Source organism: Vidua macroura, chromosome 1, assembly GCF_024509145.1.
Source record: "Vidua macroura isolate BioBank_ID:100142 chromosome 1, ASM2450914v1, whole genome shotgun sequence".
Lineage (NCBI taxonomy): Eukaryota > Metazoa > Chordata > Aves > Passeriformes > Viduidae > Vidua > Vidua macroura.
Window position 1 is genome coordinate 145,890,604 of NC_071571.1, and position 19,012 is coordinate 145,909,615.

The window sequence follows — 19,012 nt, forward strand, 5'->3', positions numbered from 1 at the left end:
TATAAACCCATTACCCCTTGGCCTATTGCAGCAGGCCCTGCTAAAAGTTTTGCTCCCATCTCTGCAGCTGTGTGCCTGTTTTCTAATGAAATAAAGGAATAATGCAATTTCTGCAAAGCTGAGACATCAGGAACCTGCTAGGTTTAAAAAGTAAGTGTGCTAGAGGCAAGGAACAAAACAAAAAGAAAGAAAAATAAGTATAAAAATGCTGTGATGTCTGCAAGCATATACAGTACTGAAAAGAAAAACATACTATCTTTTTTAATCTATTTATATTTTTAATATTTAGGCTTTTTACCTTGGAATCAGCCTCTTTGCTGTCATTATCACATTCCCACATCTTAGTCTGATTCTCTCTGCCCTTTTCTCTTATTGTATTTCAACCTTCTTCCAACACTTTAGAGATGGGAGAGAAAACCTTAAAGACAGAAATCTCCACAAGATTCCTGATTGCTGGTGTCCAGAAAGAGGAAGGAGAACTGAATGAGTTTCTCTGGTGAGGAAAACCCGTGGTGTGAATTCCCCTGCTGAAACTGTATTGCACGATTCCAAAATTCTCAAATCTGTCAGTGCCCAGCCATCAGCCAGGTTGCAGGTGCCAAAAGCCACAGGCAGAAGCTCAGATCACTAACTCTGGCAATCAGCCTCCTGCTCTCTTGTGAGAATGACCCCAAGATCCTTTATCTGGTAGCCACTTTGTCATGACTGTTTGGGTCCTCTCCACCGACCAGCTCAGCCTCAGAGGGTGCTCTTCAATTTCTTTTGAGTTTTGTTACTGTTAGAAATTAAACTTCACCCTCTAGGGATCTTTCACTCCTTATGTGATGAACATTCATGCCCATTAATGCTATGCCATGAAAGCAGGCTTTCCCACAATTTCCTGCTCTTCTTTATGATTAATTTCCTCTGCTAATCAGCAGAAAACCAACAAAACATCAGGAAAGAGCTCTGAAAGGCTAAAACCTCAAAAGTCCCCAGCTTTCACTTGAAGCTCTATGCCATCCCCGAAGTCTGCTTTCTATTTCCACAAAATTCAAGAGGTCTTTAAATCCCCTGTTGTAGTCTATACCAAGCTGACCTCCTTGGCATGCAAACTCTTATATAACAAGAAAATGCCACTGCACAAAATTAAAAAGGATGGCTGGTCTCAGTAATAGACATCACTCCAATTCTTACCAGCTTCCTCAGCAAATCAAGTTATGTCACTGAGGTAACTTTTCAGCATTTGCCACTAACAGAACAGCAAAGTCCTCAGAGAGTTGATCTGGCATAATAGCTGACACAAAACACATGGGACAATTCATCACAGCAAAACTCCACACAGGTAAATTGCTTTCTCAAATGTCTTGGGACACTCCTCAGAATAACACAGAACTCAAGAGAGAAAAAAAATGCTGAAATACAGACTTTGAATTATTGCCTCTCCCAACTCAGAAATTTACGATGGAGCAAAAAAAGGAATCCCTCAGTGCACCACCCCAGTGAGGGCATCTATGAAAGTTTGCAAATGCTGAGCTTTTTGGCTGGAGAGTGAACCTCAGGAAAAAGAAGGACATACATTTTTGCAGGTGCAGTGAATTGAATGGGACATAGAGGTGGGAGGGGTGCTATGGGAAGCAGCAAGAGCAAATTTCTGGGTGGTAAAGGCAGGAGGGAGCCTGAAGTAGGGGAATGGGACCTCAGTGAAGAGGCAATCCCACCTGCCTGCTTGAGTAGTTTTCCCCACAGCAGCAAATTCATCCATTTTACTCCACAGTTGCTGCTGAACCAATGCATGGTGGGGAGAACCCAGACAGTGCTGTGAACTTCTTTAGAACACAATAGTGCTGTTAAAATACCACTTATTTTATCTTGACAAAACTGCTCCCCTGTGTAAGAGATGCTGACACCATCATGGGAGGCATAGAAAAGTATCTGATGGCACAATGAGCCCAGAGAGAGAAAGAGAAAGGATGAAGTAATCACTTTGTAAGCTGTTAAAGGTAGCCTTTGCAGAGTATAGGATTTTCCTGGGTGACTACAGGTCATTTTTCAGTTTTTACCTTCCAGGCATTGGAAATGAACATAAATATATAAAAAATTTAAATCATTTTGACTTGATAAATCATGGTTTTCTACTAATCCAAATTCTCTTCAGGTATGCTTTGTCCCTATTATTTGACTTGGCAGATAATTGCAAACCAAGCCCTCTTGCCCACAGATTTGCATCTTAATGGTGAACTTCTGAAGAGCTCTTTGCCTTTTTTTATTATTAGCTTTCAAAGCAATCCAAAAAAATCAGATACTTGTCCATTGAATACAGTATATATCTAAAATCTGATTCCACTTTGGAAATCTTGGCCTTTTTATTATTATTATTATTTTTGTCAGGAGTGTGGTATTTCACAGTTTTAAGTCTGTAATTTTCTTCTGGACAAAAATCAGATTGTCTTATAAATGTGCTTATCTCCTTAGTACACAAGATATACTGAGATATTAGATGTTTACGTTTTTTTAAAGAAAAACACTTGGGTTTGGACAGGGAGCAATTTGGTTTGGGTTTACCTATGGAATACCTACAAGAATTATGTGGAGTGACAGATTTGGCTTATGGGTTATGGCTTGAGGTATAGAGAAAAGGGAGGGGAAATTTGTGCCATGTTGAGTCCAGCTAAGATCCCAATTCACAGAATTGTTAAGATGGAAAAGACCTCAAAGGTCATTGAGTCCAACCACCAACCCCACACTCCCACCTGCCAACTCACCCCATCTCCAAGCACCACATCTACACGTTCCTGAACACTTCCAGGGGCTGTAATCACACCACTTCCCTGGGCAGCCTGTTCCAATGTGTGACCACCCTTCCAGTGAAGAAATTTTTCCTAATAGCAAATATAAATATCCACTGGGACAATTTGAGGCCTTTTCCTCAGGTCCTGTCACTTGTTACCTGGGAGAAGAGACTGACCCCCAACTGGCTACACCCTCCTGGTAGGGAGTTGTAGAGAGTGACAATGCCTCCCCAAGCCTCCTTTATGCACATTAAAAAACAGCTACATTGAAAGCTCTGCCTGGGGCCACTCCTTTCTTTGGAACTTGTTTGCATGTCCAGGTGCATTTTGGCAGAGGTGCTTTCCCAGCAATGTCTCCTGGCTGTGTGTTGAGGAACAGGCAAACCTGACATGTTTGCTGTGAGCAGCTTTGTTCAAAACTCCCATCCATCACTGCTGTTGAAACAAAATAGAACAAAACAAAAACAGATTCAGGGAGGAACCAGGTGACTTATTCAAAACAATTACTGAACCTGGTATGGAAAAAAAATCTGTGAGAAAGCCTGGTCTGAGCCAAGCATGGATTGGAACCAGGTCACTTCTGCTGTCAGTGAACAGAGGCCTTGAATGAAAGCTGTTGGTGGCACAAGGTCAGATCCTTACTAAGCAACAGTGTGTCCTGCAGATATCAGGCATTTTGTCCATCTCAGAGAAGATCTGCAAAGCACTTTGCAAAGCACAGATGAAGCCCTGTCATATTCAAAAAGGCAATCAGTGGAATTCATAGAGGAAAAAGCTGTTGAGATTTGGAGTTTCTTGGCAGCAGACACACATTACCATCAGTCAGTAATTCTCTGCTATATCATGACTGGTTTCCTGAACCCTTTGGAAGAAGAAACTGTGAAGATTCATGCTCTTACCCTGCCATGTTTCCCCTCCTATGAAGCTTTTCCATACAAACTTTGGGAGGCACACATGGCAAGCTCTTGCATTCACTACACATCCATCACAACTCCAAGTCTGCCTTTGCAGATCAATGGGGGTCTCCAGCATCTCCAGAAGAGCTCACAAAGCCTTCATTGCTGCACTGCTCCCAGAACCACAGAATATTCTGAGTTGGAAGGGACCCACAAGGATCATCAAGTCTAGCTCTTACAGAGATCAATCCCACAACCATGGCATTATTTACACCATGCTCTAACCAGCTGCTAATCTATCAGAAGCTATTTAATTTAATCTCTTAATCAATACATCAGAAATACAAAACACCAGTTAACTAACCAACACAGGAAGGATTTCAGCAGCACTAGGTTCTAAATATGAATATTAAACAACCTGACTCTTCTTTGAATCAGAATTTTGACCCCAGTCCCTCAAAAGAGAAAATATGGAGTTTGTCCCCTCGCTTACTAGAACTGAAGTGTCCTATCAAATAATTAATAAATCAGGATGAATTTAACTAAATTTCTGACAGTTTTGTTTTAAAACCAATGGATAATAATTTTGACCATGTATTATGCACTGTACGGCCAGATTATTACTCACAGCTGTTGTTTACCATGGCATTGCAGATGACCCTTCAGTGGTGACAGTACAGAACACACAGACTCTGCTTCTACCAGCCCCCTCCTGGGGCAGGAGCTGGGGGCTCGCTGGGGGCAGCCAAAAGCAAAAACGTGGCCAGCCAACACAGCATGCATTGAGCTGCACTGATTCACTCCCCATGTCTCCCAGGGCTGTGCCTCAAACCTGGTTGTGTGGTTAGCCCAAGATCACCTGGAAATTTTGTGACACAAAAAAGAACAGGCAGCAGGGCTTCCCTGTCTGACAGCAGTCTGGTCTTGGGATCATCCTTCATCATTTCAAAAGAAACCTGGACAAAGGCAGCACTGGCAACTCCAGTGAATATAAAACATTACAGAGAGGTCACCAAGGGTCCCATTATTCATACTTCTCCTCTAGCTGCTACCTCTTCCTGTAAATCTTCAGTTCAGGACCCAGATGCATCCTTGACAGTCTGAATTCAAACTGGGACCAATGCAACAGATAACAGAATACAGGTCTCTAAGTATATTTGTTCAAACTAATTCATTCCTTTTCATGTCCTTGACATTGAGATAGGGTGGAAGAAAATGTGCCATTTGATGACACATTACTTTTCCCCATCTCCATCCATCTTCCCCAATGCTTATTCAATAGTTACATTACTTGAATTCATCACATCAAGTGTACACTAAAATTGAATTAAACAATTTGAGTCAGAAAGCATACAGATGCTCATATGTTTTCCATAGCTAAGGACATCCTGTTATAAGTGCACAGCTGCAAATTTTGAAGCATTTAAAAAGAAAATTGCTTTACATGGGGGAAGGAAAGAAAGGAAAGATGCCTGGTTTTAAACAATTCATGTTCTACATTATTCTGTTTGGTATATTTTTTATGTTTTAGGAAGGGGAATACTTGGTAGAAAGAAGGAAAATTCCATTAGTGTCTCCAGAAAGGGTTTTTAAAATTCTCTATACAGTATTTTAGCACTGAAAAGCATTCTTCTAGACACGTTATGCGGGGACAAATTAGACCCATTCTTAGTCCACTGAGAATTTAAAATAGAATTAAAGAACACGTGTTTACAGAGGTTTTAAGAAAGAGATTTCTAATCAAATGTAGGTAACAAAAAAAACCAAAAAACACCACTAGGATCAGATTATCAGCAGATGCAAACTGGTGGTGAGACCCCAGCCATGAATTTCTGATCAATTTCAGTTGTCATTTTTACAGGTATTTGAGTGAGAGAGGGACAGATAACTTTGATCAACTGTTTATTTAATGGCATGAGAAGCTGACCAAAGGCAGAACTCAGAATACACTAAGCAGAAGAATACCAGGGAAATGGACCTGACAGTAAACAATATTTGCAATCAAGTCCTCCTCGCCATAACTCCATGGCTCTGTAACAGAGAGACACAGCAGTAGCAATCATGATGCAGGATTTGCCTCAATGGGCTTTACTTTGAGCCTTCTCTCCTTCGGGAAAAATGGGGATCCCACTTTTTTTTGCATGTTCAAGCTTTTTCCTCAGTATTGTGTCTGTGAGCAAGGGTGTCATTTACTTCTATCATTTCCAAGATGCTGACACATTATAATCATCTAAGATAGCTTCTAATTCATTTAGTAAGGCATTCATATAAATAGCAGAGTATCAAAGCATTCTTCTTGCATAATTTCTGATTTGTGCTACCCAGAATCACTGTTAGGGAATGCAAGTGAAAGGTTTAGCTTTGCCAGAAACAATGGCTCTTTTGCCCTTGTTTTCAGAGTAGCACAAGAGAAAAGATGGAAAACTTAATTTCAGCTCTCTGCAGGAAAACTGCTGTGGAAATATGCTGTCTCTCTTGATATTTACCAGTGTGTTTCCTTTTCACAGGCTGCAAGTGAAGGAAAAGGTTGAGAAACTGAACAGGCTGGGAGCCTGTGGGAGTCCCCAACCCTTTGACCCTTTTTACTCTTCCAGCCATCCAAACATCTGGTTGAATACCGGTTCACTTCCAGAAGTAAGCGAGAATTCAACCAGCTGAGTCTTTTGCCCACATCTTTGTTCTTTCCAAGCAAACAGCAGCAGGGAGAGATCTGTTCTTTTCACTCATCCATGGCAACAGAAAGATAAAAGTGTCCAAAACACACTGTAAGCAGCTTTTCCTTCCTATAACCACAAATTAGGGCACAGTGATCTTCTCTAAGGAAATTACATCATCATATGTGTGCTTTTAAAAATAACTTTTCTCATGGATCCAATTGATTTACGGATTACTTATCTGTAGGCAGTGGAGCATGGCCCCTGTGATCTGTGGAACCCAACTGGACCAGATGGTTGTGTGTCCATTTCAGCTGGCAGAGTTCCCTTGGCCCCAGAGGATCTGGCTTTGGCAGACAAAACAGTGTGCCCCACTGACACAGGTGTGACAGCAACTCTGTGTCACAAAGCTGTTGGAAATGGACTGGACCATTCACACCAAAACCTCCTCTTCTAGAAAATGCATCACAGGGTGTTTAGTGAGTGTGTATCTCCAGGACAAGGGTGTCTGGCACCACAAGACATGAACAAATGCAAGACTCAGCAGTCTTGTACAGTTGTCACATATTAAATCATCAGCCTGACCTGCAAGTACACCCAGGATTAATCCCTAACGGCATTTTAATCTGAGTTCTAACTTGGCTTGGTATCAATTAATTCGGGACATATAGCAAGATCACAGAAATGGCTGTATCTTCACATGCCCCAATTCTTAACTATTGAATTTTCTAATTAAAAGATGCATAAATAAAGAAGACATCCAAGAGCTTCTAAGTTCTTTTAATTAGAACATAGAAAGAAAACCACACAAGAGCATCCAGAGAAACAACAGCAATGCTAACCAAATGTGGATTCATTAAACAGTTGCTTACAGCAACTCTCCCTCTATTCATATAGATTAGGATAAAAATTGAGAATTAAGTGAAAATTATGACTATAAGTATCTTAAACAATTATCTGAAAGCGACCACCTAATTCCTTACGTGTGTGCCTTCATAAAAAAGGGTTTGCTTTCCATAGTGTAGAGAAGAATCACTTAGATAAAAGGAGGTAGACTATGTCACCTGAAATGTCCTGGATTATCTCACTGGCCTTGAGAAAGCCCAGAGCAGATTGCAGCATCTTAGTTTCCCTTTAGACCCCATCTCATTTTTCCTGCTTTATCTTGGCTATCTCAGGACTTCCCATACTACACACCTGTGTTTAGACAACTGAATAATTTCCATCAAATAGCACTGCATGCTTAGGCAGTGCTGATAACTCCAGAATTTTATGGAGTCAATATTGGATCCTGACCAAAGATATTGATTATTGCTGACTTTCCAAAGTAAACCCAATTACATATACATTCCAGTTAGTGACAAAGGAAATCTATAACATCCCCAAGAAACATGGTTCATTCCAAGATAGTGTTATACCTCTCAAAGTACACTTACAGCCTCCATTTGAGGAACTACTTCATTTACTTGCTTGGAAAAGAAAAAACTGATATGAAAAAGCTCTATGATGTCATAAGTTGTCTCACATAAGAGACAGTGAAAGGCTGAACAACTTCCAGCTGCCTTTTCCAACAAAATAGAAGGAATAACATAAAACCAGCAAGTTAAAAAAGATAAAGAAAAAATGAAATCATTCATTACATGCCATGTTTATAAGTGACTGTAGATAGAATCAATTGTATAACGGGAGAGAAAACAGATGGGCTTTACAAAAAAAAAAAAAAAAAAAAAAGAATCTGGAAATTACTGTGCCAAAAGTCTTAGAAAACAGAGAAAAGATCCTGGGGAAAGATCAGGATATAGTTATCCTTAATCTCATTCTTTGCATCCATTTCAGGTAGGGATTGGGAAGAAGATCTTGAGCTTGTAAATATTTTCTAATAATGAAGACTCTTAGATTAGCAAAGTGCAAGTGTAATAAATGCAGCAAGTGTTCTTTGGAAACAAAGAAATACTGGTGACAGTAATGACCTAAATGTGTCCTGATTTCCTTTCTCAATTATTACTCTACACAACCTACATCACAGGCTGGGAATCAGCAGGATTGCAAAAAACCTAAGATCTCCTAGTGTAAGGAAACCATCCAAATAAGAATTTTTCCCCTTGACAAATTGTCGTGGTTTGACATGGAAGTGAATTTTCCCAGGAGTCAGGTTTGGATATTGGCACTGGAAGTGACCACTGAAAGTATGGACACGCCTCTGAGAACACAGGGGGTTAAAAGCAAGAATTCCCAGGGGAACGCTCTCTTTGGTTCTGGTCAGAGTGCAGTGCAGACTCTCCCCTGCCCAGCCACAGGCTGGGTGGGGAAGCCATGTGGCCTGGGAGAGGTAGGCCAGGGTGTGAAGGGACTGGAACCAGGCTAGACGGAAGGGTGGAGAAAAACTGAGATGCCTTTGTTCCCCCACAGAGGGAAAGAGACAGAGAGCCTGAAGGAACCTGGAAATTTGCTGTCAGAGGAGGAAGTAAAGCAGGGGGGAGCGGGGGGGTGAAGGTGCCCAGCCGTGGGAGTTGGAGTTCTGGGCAGTCAAGATTTCAGCTGTCCTGGAAGCCCGAGACTTTTAACCCCTTCTTGGACAATGAAAGCTTGGTGAAACATTAATCCTCCTTAATCTGAAAGAGGAGAGAGACAGCCTGGGACCTGAGATGTTAGAAGAAAAAATCCTAGGTGGGAGGAGATGATGGAGTGGCCTTGGCTGGACTTTTCTTGTATAGCCATAGACTGAACCAATTTCTCCTGCAACAGAGACTGCATTTTAGGGGGATTTAATGGCTGGAGCCAAGAGAGTGACCTGCTGCAGTGATGAGGAGGGTGTATGGTGCCCTTTGTCTTCAGGAAGAAGAAGATCTCTGTTCTCGAGACCCTCGGCCCCAGGGGAGGAGAAAATGTGGGGGACTGTAGTCCCAAAAATGAGAAACTGAACTGTTGTTCTTTTGGTCCTTGGCAAAGCATCCTTAAAGGAGCCCTATGAGCAGTCTGTCCATGCACGGTGGTGAGAGCACTGGGACATGGAAAGGAGAGTGTCACACTGGCAGATTTTCTCCGGGCGGTTGCCATGTGTGACATGGAAACACAGGAGGTGGCAACTGTGTTTCCTGGGAACATGGTACAGGAGAGACTCCTCTCTCCCTGGATGGACTGAGTATTGATTATCTGAAGGGTGATAACTTGATCAGGAATCCAGAGTTTTGCCTCACTGTGTTTTGGTGGAAATTGAGGGGGGGGGGGGGAGGAGGAATGTTTTGGAGGGTTTTCATTCCGGATTCTGTGTGTGTCTTTTATGGTAGTTGGAGGTTAATAAAGTTTTCCCTTTTTTTTTTTTTAAGCTTGAGCCTGCTCTGCTCTTTTCCTGATTGCATCTCACAGCACTTATTTGGGGAGGGTGTATTTTCATGGGTGACGCTGGCATTGTGCCAGCATCAAACCATGACACAGATGTATCAGTTGTAGGCAAACTTCCTGATATTTTTATGACCTCACAGGTGAGATTCTACACATTATCTCATTTCACAGGTGACAGTAGAAGGATTATGGGACAGGGCTGCAGCTGGGAATGAGCCTTGATCAGTGGGACCCCTCTGAAATGTCTTCTGCTGTCAGCCTACTGCAGGGCTGTCCACAGAGCAGGGAGAGCACGGCACTGCACTCCCAAAGCAGAGGACAGGGATGGGGAAAAGAATTTGAGTCTCCTGACCATCACCTGGGATTAGGCTGGTCCATGGCTCATTCTTATTCAAAGGAGGACAAACAAATCCTGTCCCAACAAAAGGGAAAGGATTAGGAACTGGTTAAATCATGGAGACATGTTGCTAGGTATTTCATAGTCTCTGGGACACAGAGGAAGCCACAGGAATTTTGAATTTCTAAATTTCCCTGAAATAAGCAGTTCTTGCCATAATCCAACCTCCTCATCCAGGGCTTACAAACAGTTTAATTTATATGCCTGTGCTACCACCCTGCTTATCCAATGCACCTTCCATTTCTACCCTTTCATGTACACCTTCAGATCTACATGATCCCTCTGCTAGTGCTCAACTGGCCAAACCTTTGACACACCTAATGGAAAATTAATTCCCACAAGTCAAAGTGAAAAAGCTAACTGCTCCACCTATCCTCAGAGCTGGACTCAAATCCCCACAGGCAATGGCTACAGAGAGCAGTGTTTAAGCTGCAGGAGTCAATCATGCAATTTGTGCTTATGCAGCACAACACAATGGGCAGCCCCATTTCCATTCATTCCTATGTGCAGCACTGTAACAGAAATAAATAATAATAATAATATTGTAGCACTGAGCCTGCTGTTCCCTGACACTGCTTAATAAATTCTCATTATTATAATAAGGAAATCCAAGTGTGTGTATGTTCTGTAATTAGTCATCTCTCTGCCGTGTGGTATAGCTAGTCCTTACACTCTCCCTAGTGACACAGATGTTAGCAGGGGAGCTTACAAATGCATTCCCCTTTAAAGGCAGACTCTATACATTTCATTTCTTTTAATTATCCTCATTTTAAAATATATTAAATAACAGTACTTTTCACATCTGGTCCTCCTATAATTTTATCTAATAGCTCCCCACACCCTCCAAAAGGAAATCTTTCACTTTAATTGCATATTAGAGCTTATTTTTGGAGAGGCATACAGCTATTTATTAATTGAGCTATTTCCTCTCAGAGACAAAGCAGTCCAGCATTCACTGAGTTAAGTGTAGGGTAGCTGTTGTGTCTGTGACACATTTAGTTTCTCAGAAATCTATATTCTCCAAATTCCCCTGAGTAAATCTAGGGCCTCTCTACCAGCATTAGCCCAATGACAGAGAATAGGATTTCTGATACAAAAATGTCATGTTTGGTCTCTGATTTCTACTCTTGTAGCTCCTGCAGCTAAGCTTATAATCACTGCCAATGAGATATATGCCTATTTATCAGTAAAGAAATAGAGTCTGACAACGTTGGAAAATCTGGTATGCTATAGAATACCTGGCAATGCAAAGCATGATTATGTATGCAAGCAACTCCTAAAATACCACAGCTCTTAACAGAGGGTTCATTACCTAGACAGATGAAGTAGGTTTTTCCCAAGACAACCAACATCTATTTTAAAGAAAAATAATTAATTCTGCTTATTTTGACTAAAGAGAGGGGAGGGAAGAGGGAAGTGAAGAGCAGCCAGGAAAAGGCACACTAGATAAAAGGAACGAAACAGCCCCTGGTGAGAAAACTACCTCATTAGGTGTCATAGGCTTATTGGTGCCTGTATGATGTCTGTATCTGAAACTCCTGCCAATAAGTCTGCAGTACTCAGAGTTTTGTACATTATTGACTGATTTCCTGACAGATGACATCAACCTCTGTGTCCCCATGAGGCCACTCTGCCCAGGTGTGTTTCTCACAGCGTCTTCCAGAGAACTGGCTGAATTGGGTGTCAGTCAGAAGCTCCTGACTTGGAGGAGAAATGGCAAAAGCCCAAAGAAGCACCACAGGCTGATGTGATGGGGCCCAGCATGGCCAACAATGCTCTTAACAAGAGGAAGAGTTGCCCTGCATGCTGCCACAAGGTCATGAGTCATTTCCTAGGCAAAGTCAGACACTGCTGCAGCCAAAAATCATCTCTGTCTTTAAATCTGTGCAATCCTTCCCAGTGGCTTCCCTAGGCTTTTGCACTTGCTTTTGGGCAGGCTTGGCCATGACAACGTATTGCCCTTGAGAAATTAATACCTGCTCTGCTACCAGAAACGAGCAGCTGGTCTTCCACAAGGAGGAATTGCCTGCAAACAAAAGGATTTTCCAGCATGTCCCACTAAAATGACTTCTGTCAGGAAAAGGAGAATCTTTCACAATGGGGCCATTTTTAAGGAATGCCTGTACCAATTTCAACAGAAACAAAACATTTGATTAAAATACAAAAGGCAGAGAAAGCACAAAGAGACTGGATTATAAGCCCCCTGCAGCAACCAGGCTCTCCCTGGTCCCTTCTTGTGGGAATTGCTCCACTTTGCATACCTAATCACTGCTAACGTAGAGAGGAGAGGGAGAAACATGCTGTGCATTTGCTACCATGTCCTCTTTCATTCCCCATCAACCCTAGGTGCTGTCACACCACCTGTGACATGATTCCACAGTTCCCACATGTAGATTAGGGTAATTTTCACTCTCCTTTTATGGTTCTTTTTCAATTAAGAAAGTAAAGCTTCAAGGTTAGGTCCATGATTTGAACCAGACAGAGCAGGAAGAATTTCAGGTCCTGTCTCTCATCATTGTCCCATCACCTGAGAAAACTCCCTCTCTAAAAAGGTCCTTTAATTGTGATAACAACTCGCCTCCCACAGACTTTTCCAAGTGGGAAATCACTTCTGTAATAGCTTTAGTTTCTTCTAGAATTATGTTAGCAATTAGATTTCAGTCCAGTCTGACTTCAGAATCACAATGTCCTTTACAACTTTTTATAACTTTGCATGAACATAACCACCTGTTTTACTCTAGTAATAGCCACAATTTCTCTTTATTCAATAAATTACGTGAAATTTAAACAGTTTCTTGATTTCTTTTCTCCTCGTGACAGCGAAACATCTCAAAGAACAAGAATTTTCTTTTAAAAACTTCTAATATTGACCAGTGATGTGAACAGTTTTTTTTCTGGGAAGGACTGCTTCTCAAGATGCATTGGTATGAGAGGACTGTGAGCTATGGCTCCCCTTCTGAGCGTGTTAGATCTCTGGTGTATGGACAACACAGGGGATCTCTTCAGTAAATTTAAGGTATCCTAGAAAAGCTGAATTTACTGAACATTCAATGCACATTGTTTGCATAATACATGCAACAGTAGTTCTGGTTTGACCTCAGGAGCAAAAAATGATTGGTTAACCTTGTCCTTTAGAGTATTCTGGAGAGAGGCAGAGAGCAGACAGAGAAATTAACAGTTTCAGTGGTGGTAACTAGCTCCTCACTTCCCTTTTCTAATGTTGCCAGATATAAAATTATCACATGGCAGGGATGGGACCAAAAAAGCTGGCTGGATATAAAGAACCATTCTTTAAATACAGTACTTTGCTGCTGCACAACTTTTTCTTATGGGACACTTCCATGTCCTTTAACCAGGTTGTCTGTTGTCCATTGCAGCAATGCTGGTCCAAGCAAACCAGAGAACAGCCCCATCCTACCAATGGTCACAGATATTTCCCTAAAACATGCCTAAATCTTCCCTTCAGTAATTCCAGCCCATTACAGATAATTATACCACCTTACACCATCCTCTGTAATTCCCCTTCCTTCTTGCTGTTTACACTTCTCAGGGATGCATGGGTTGCCCACAGCAAGAACTTCACTCTGGCTTATTAAGATTTAAAACCTCCAGCAAAATGTTTACAAGGTTACCTTTCTTTTAAGCCAACTTAAAGTATGAATTTTTCTATGTGGTTGGATATTGAGGTAATTTAAAAATACAGACACTGACAGGAAAATGGAAGACTACAATAAAAGGCATAGAAGGAGATTCCAGCATTGCTAAAATGAAGCAAAGATGTTCTGTATTTTTATCTCTGAATTAGTTGGAATGATTGCTATCTTAAAACTTACTTTACCCAGAATCAAATAAAAGGACATCTGTGCATCCTGCCCTGTGTTAAAGGTTTGCTGTGGTCAGGCTATATTCAGTATGAAGAATCAAATCTAAATTGTGATATACACTGATCATTTTATAAAAAGAGACAAGATATTCTGTCTGCTCTGTTCCTTCTACCTCTCTGTGTGTTTCCTGATCTGGTGCAGTCATAAACTCCTGTTGTTTTAGTTATGCAGTTTGCTAGCAAGGATATTCTGGAACAAAAGAAAAGCCCCACTGAGCACTCCACAGGAGACACCCAAATTCTCTGCTTCAAGCTCTCCCATCAAAAATTAAAAAGAATTCTGAAACCAGAAGCTTTTTTCCATACAGATACTGTCCTGCTTTCCATAAATCCTTGAATGTCTTATGCCACACAGGTGTTCAGCTGTAACATGAGAGTGCAATAAGACACCTGCACAGAGCAGAACTGTGCCAGCAGCTACAGCTGGCAGATGCCCACAGCTCATCAGATGCTTCTTGCTGGGGCAAGTAGTAAAAAAAAGGAGAAATTTTCCACATTTGCCAAGGAAATCAAACTGAGTGAAGCGAATAAACTGGGTCAGCCAAGAAAAGAAACAAGCAAATGAAGGTCAGCCATGGTCCACAGGATGTTGAAGAAGTCTTAGCTGTTCAGTCAGCCACAGCCAAAACCCTTCCAGCCTGGACACCACTGGTCTGCAACTGGATTGCATGAGCTGCTGATCTGCTTGCCTGTCAGTGGTAAAAAGGAGTCTTATTTTTGGAGACCACAATTCAGCAGTTCAACTTTGATTCTAATTTGCTGCATTTGGAGCAGGCTTTTGTAAAAATAGGGTCTTAAAATGTGGAAGAGAGGGATTATTTTTCTAATTCAAATAGACACTGTGCAAGGTGTGTGGAGGAGTAAAAATAAATGATACCAAGGACTCAATTAATTTACCCACATATGGGTGTCAGGTGCCACTGGAGATATCCAAGGGAGATCATATAAACTAGAGAACTGCAGGACTGGCTGATTGAAGGACAGGGTCAGGGTCTTCCAAAGGGGGAAATTGGGGGTAGCCACAATGCTCTAAAGCATCTCACATGGTCCACATAGCTGAAACTGATGCTGAGGGAGGAGATCACCTCATCTATCTATAAATGTCTGTATCTGAGCAAATTGCCTTGGGTTTTTTTTTTAAAGACTGTGAAGAGAAGCAGGTGCATGTAGATCACAGCTTTCACAGCTTCTCTGCCCTATTTTAGGGTGAGAGAAATATTCCCCAAAAGACCTGTTTCTCTTCATTGATTAGATGGGAAGCTCAGATGTGGGGTAGCCTAGCTAAAATTGGAATTTCTCAGCTACAAGAACTTAATGTCATCCGAGCAGTATTTGCCAGGGATGGCTATAAAGGTGAAGGCTCCTTTCTACATCCCCCTTATAGCTGAAGAAAGGCTTGTGGAGACACAAGTTCAAGGTGTCACACTTGTCAGAGTAGATGCCTGCCTTTGCAGAGATGAATCCTGCCTTTGCATTCACTCAGATGAATATTGCCTAAGGCTTGGACTAAGCCTGGGGCAAGAAAAAAGTACCAAGAGGAATAAAGATTTGCGAGGGAAAATGAGAAGTGCTGCTGGAGTGTCTGAGGTCCAGCATTATAAATTAAAGGAGTGAGTGTTCACACTCTGTGGTTCTAAGTGGGACGTGAGCTCATCCACACTTTAGGGTGGGAAATCCACAGGAAGCTTATGGGAAGGAAAAAAGGACAGGAAAAAAAAAGAGAGGAAACTCACATGCAAAGTGAAGTTTGGCTGCTCCTGAATGTCTGTTTTCTGACCCTTCCAAAAGTTTGGATCAAAGTTTAGAGTAAATCAGCTTTTTTAATTAATCATTTAATACTTACAAAATAGTAAAACATCCCTCAGCATTAAGTTAGCAGTGATTAATGTTCTATAAAAGACTTTTTCATGTGTGGATATATCATGCAATATTTATCATAGCCCTACAAGTTGCTGGGTCATCACTTTTATGATGAACCTCCAGAGTGTCTCATCTCACATGGGTATAAATCAGGAATACTGTGAAAAGGAGGGTCATAATCTATTCCTCCCCTGTGTGGGAGGGTTACAATGTTATTAAAATATTAAGTGTGTAATATTTCACAGTCAGGAACTTGGAAAATTAGTCTTGAGTCTTCTTCATCAAGATTTTAGTGAAGAGATGAAGAAATTTCCACTTCATTTCACTGTCTAAGAAAAAGAATTAATTTCCTTTCATTAGGACTCCTAGTCTGGACTATACCTGCACTCTCACTATGGAGATTTAGTTGGAGAAGTTTAAACTGAAACTCAGTAGCACATACTCTCCTGGTGCATTTCAGGGTTTACTAGAGAGAGGAATCATAACACTCCTACTTCAACATGACTCCTGGGCAGAAGAGATCAATGTGAAGATACACATATGGGGCTCACATCAGCCTTTCCAGTTGAGGAATTGCATGGGAAACTTGCAATTGTACCATGCCTCAGTTTCCCTACCTGTTGTATGAGAAAACACCAAAAAAAATCAAGTTTTAGGGTTCATTGCATAACTCCTCAAGGTTTTCTGTCACCTGGATATACAGGTACATTTTTTTTTCTCCCTGCAAATATTAATTTCTGAGATACTTAAAATTCAAACTTCCTCTATTTTTCAACATTCCTATATCTCAGAAGAGTGACCCTGAAACTATTAACCTTGATACAGTTCAGGGAGTCAGACAAGAATCTCTACAATTAGATCATTTCCCAGTGCAGTGTTAATTCAGTCCAGTTCAGAGAATGATGCAGATTTACCCACTCACCATTCCAAAAAAAGTAGCCTGGGAGCACGTGTCAAAAATTTGCCCTGGCCTCCTAGTTATAAACAAGATGAACTGCGTTGTAAAAGGATTTCCTGTGACCTCTTCCTTATAAATTAATTTTATGATCAGTTTGCCTGCCAAACTCAGATCAGCAGCAGGAGAAGAAGGTATTCAGAGCTAGAGGGAGTCACTTGGTCATGGCTGTTATCAGCTCCCAGGTTAAAGGGAACAGCGATGCTCCTTCCTTCCACCCTGGCTGAGGCATCCTGGCTCTCTGCCTTGATTTCTCAAGAGCAGCTGTCAAACGAGGGGACAAGGCTGTCATTTCATGGAGCTGCTGCCTGGGCAGTCAGGGCCTGCTCTGCAGCACCTCCCCCATCTGTTCCTGGCTGAGCCTGCGGGGTGGGAGAGCTCAGGTGCCACCCGGGGCTGCCAGATCCAGACTGAGATTCCCCAGTGGAAACATCTCCAGCAGAGGTGTCTGGCTGGGAGCAACGTGCAGGAACCCAGTGCAGCTGAGGGAGGCTGGAAGGGGTTCAGCTCACCCACTCTGGGATCTGCCAGCCCCACAGAGATGCTCCCAGGCATTTCATGCACCTTTAGGGGTTTTAATTTGTGTAGACACATTCAGACCTGGGTCTCTGTTCAGTATGAGAGTGTAGACACCAAGAGCACACTATAGACATCCAAATGTCTACTTTTGAAGCTGAATCATAGCCCTGGGGCTCAATTCGTGTGCCTAAATATAGGCTGCTAGTGCCATCTAGATGCTCTGAAGTGTCTGAGGACCTCTGAGCATGCCACATCCTTCTGGACAGGCAGCTGGAGCCTGGGCTGGATATCCCAAGGTAGCTCTGATGGCTCAGACAGATGAATGATGCCCCCAGTATGTTTGGTCAATGGAATCAACACTAAAGCCAGTCGCAAAGCTATTCCTAAGTTTTGTGTTTGAGGGATTTGAGCCCTTTCATGTTTCAGGCACTGTGAATTTAGTTACATATATTCACATATAAAGGAGGTAGATGAGCCTCACTTCACTTATTTTCCACAGAAGTTGAAAGCACTAGTCTGTGCATGACAGGTTGGTAAAAATGAACTATTTCCTTTGGGTGTAAAAAAAAAAAAAAAAAAAAACACCTTCATTAGAAATCAAAAAGGTTCCCAAAAAATGTTAAACTAATAACATGCCTATCCCTTTACCTTCATCATGTCTCTTTTCTTTGTCTCGCCCTTTCTTTTTCAGTGATGAAAAGGAACCAGAAAGAACAGGAAAGAGATGCTGGGATCACAGGAGAAAGCACAGAGCTGCTGATAAAATGAAGGGGGGAAGGGAAACTGTGGGGGAAAAATGCTTCTCTAAACCCTTCAGATCAATCACAACAACAAAAGTTTCCTTCCAGATACCACTGAATTCACAGCAGTGACTTCAACTGTCTGCTTGACTTGTGAAAATATTTTTTTCAATAAACTTTCAGCTACTTAAGGCTCAGCTAAAACAACATTCAGACAAACTGATCTCTACCAACCACCTAAATGTGATTTCCAGGGTGAAAGGCAGCTCTACCTTTTGCTACAGAAGTCCTTTTGGTTACAACTATTATTCATGGACATTGCAGCCAACTTGACAGGGGCTGTCCATTAAATAGGCAGTTCCCAAATAATGAGTTTCACAGTCACGGCAGCACAGATGCCATTTGTAAGTTGTCAGCCACTGGTCCACAAAGCACTCATGACTTTATAGTCAGTGATCTGTATCAGGCTACTTTGTCCAGCTTAGTACCGACACTTCTCTACCTCCCTTTGGTATCTCCAAGGAAAAAACACGTCCTTGAATATATCACAAATACATCAGTGGGTGAAGCTCACTTAAAGTGCTTAATAATAATAACAAGGAAAATTATTTAAATCCATTGTTGAAGCTTTCCACCAACTGGCAAGTACCAAAACAGTATCAAGCCATTGTGCATGTGTCCAAAGGCAGGATGTTCACATTTTTGTTGCAAACTTAATTTTCTTCTAGTTTGTCACAGGTAAGCTTCCATACTCCAATGTTTTTGTGCTGCAAAAATGCCCACTGCATTGCAGATTGCATGTCTGCTCTCTGATCTGAGGGAACATGGATGTGAGGGAGGTTAAGGACCTGCCACCACATCCTGTGGTTTCTCAGCGATCTCTGATAACAGAACCTGGAGTCTCCAAACTTGTTCTCTGTTTCCAGGCTCTCTGCAAAGGCATCTGATCAGAGGTCACTATGCACTTAATAATAGTCACTTAAAAGGGAAAGATA

General features: G+C 41.7%; 1 protein-coding gene across 1 annotated transcript in view; it reads right to left on the bottom strand.

Moving 5' to 3' along the window:
• The window catches only part of KCNQ3 (potassium voltage-gated channel subfamily Q member 3), a 185,593-nt gene that overhangs the window by 115,168 nt on the left and 51,413 nt on the right, over nt 1–19,012 (bottom strand). The gene's annotated exons all lie outside the window — the stretch shown is intronic.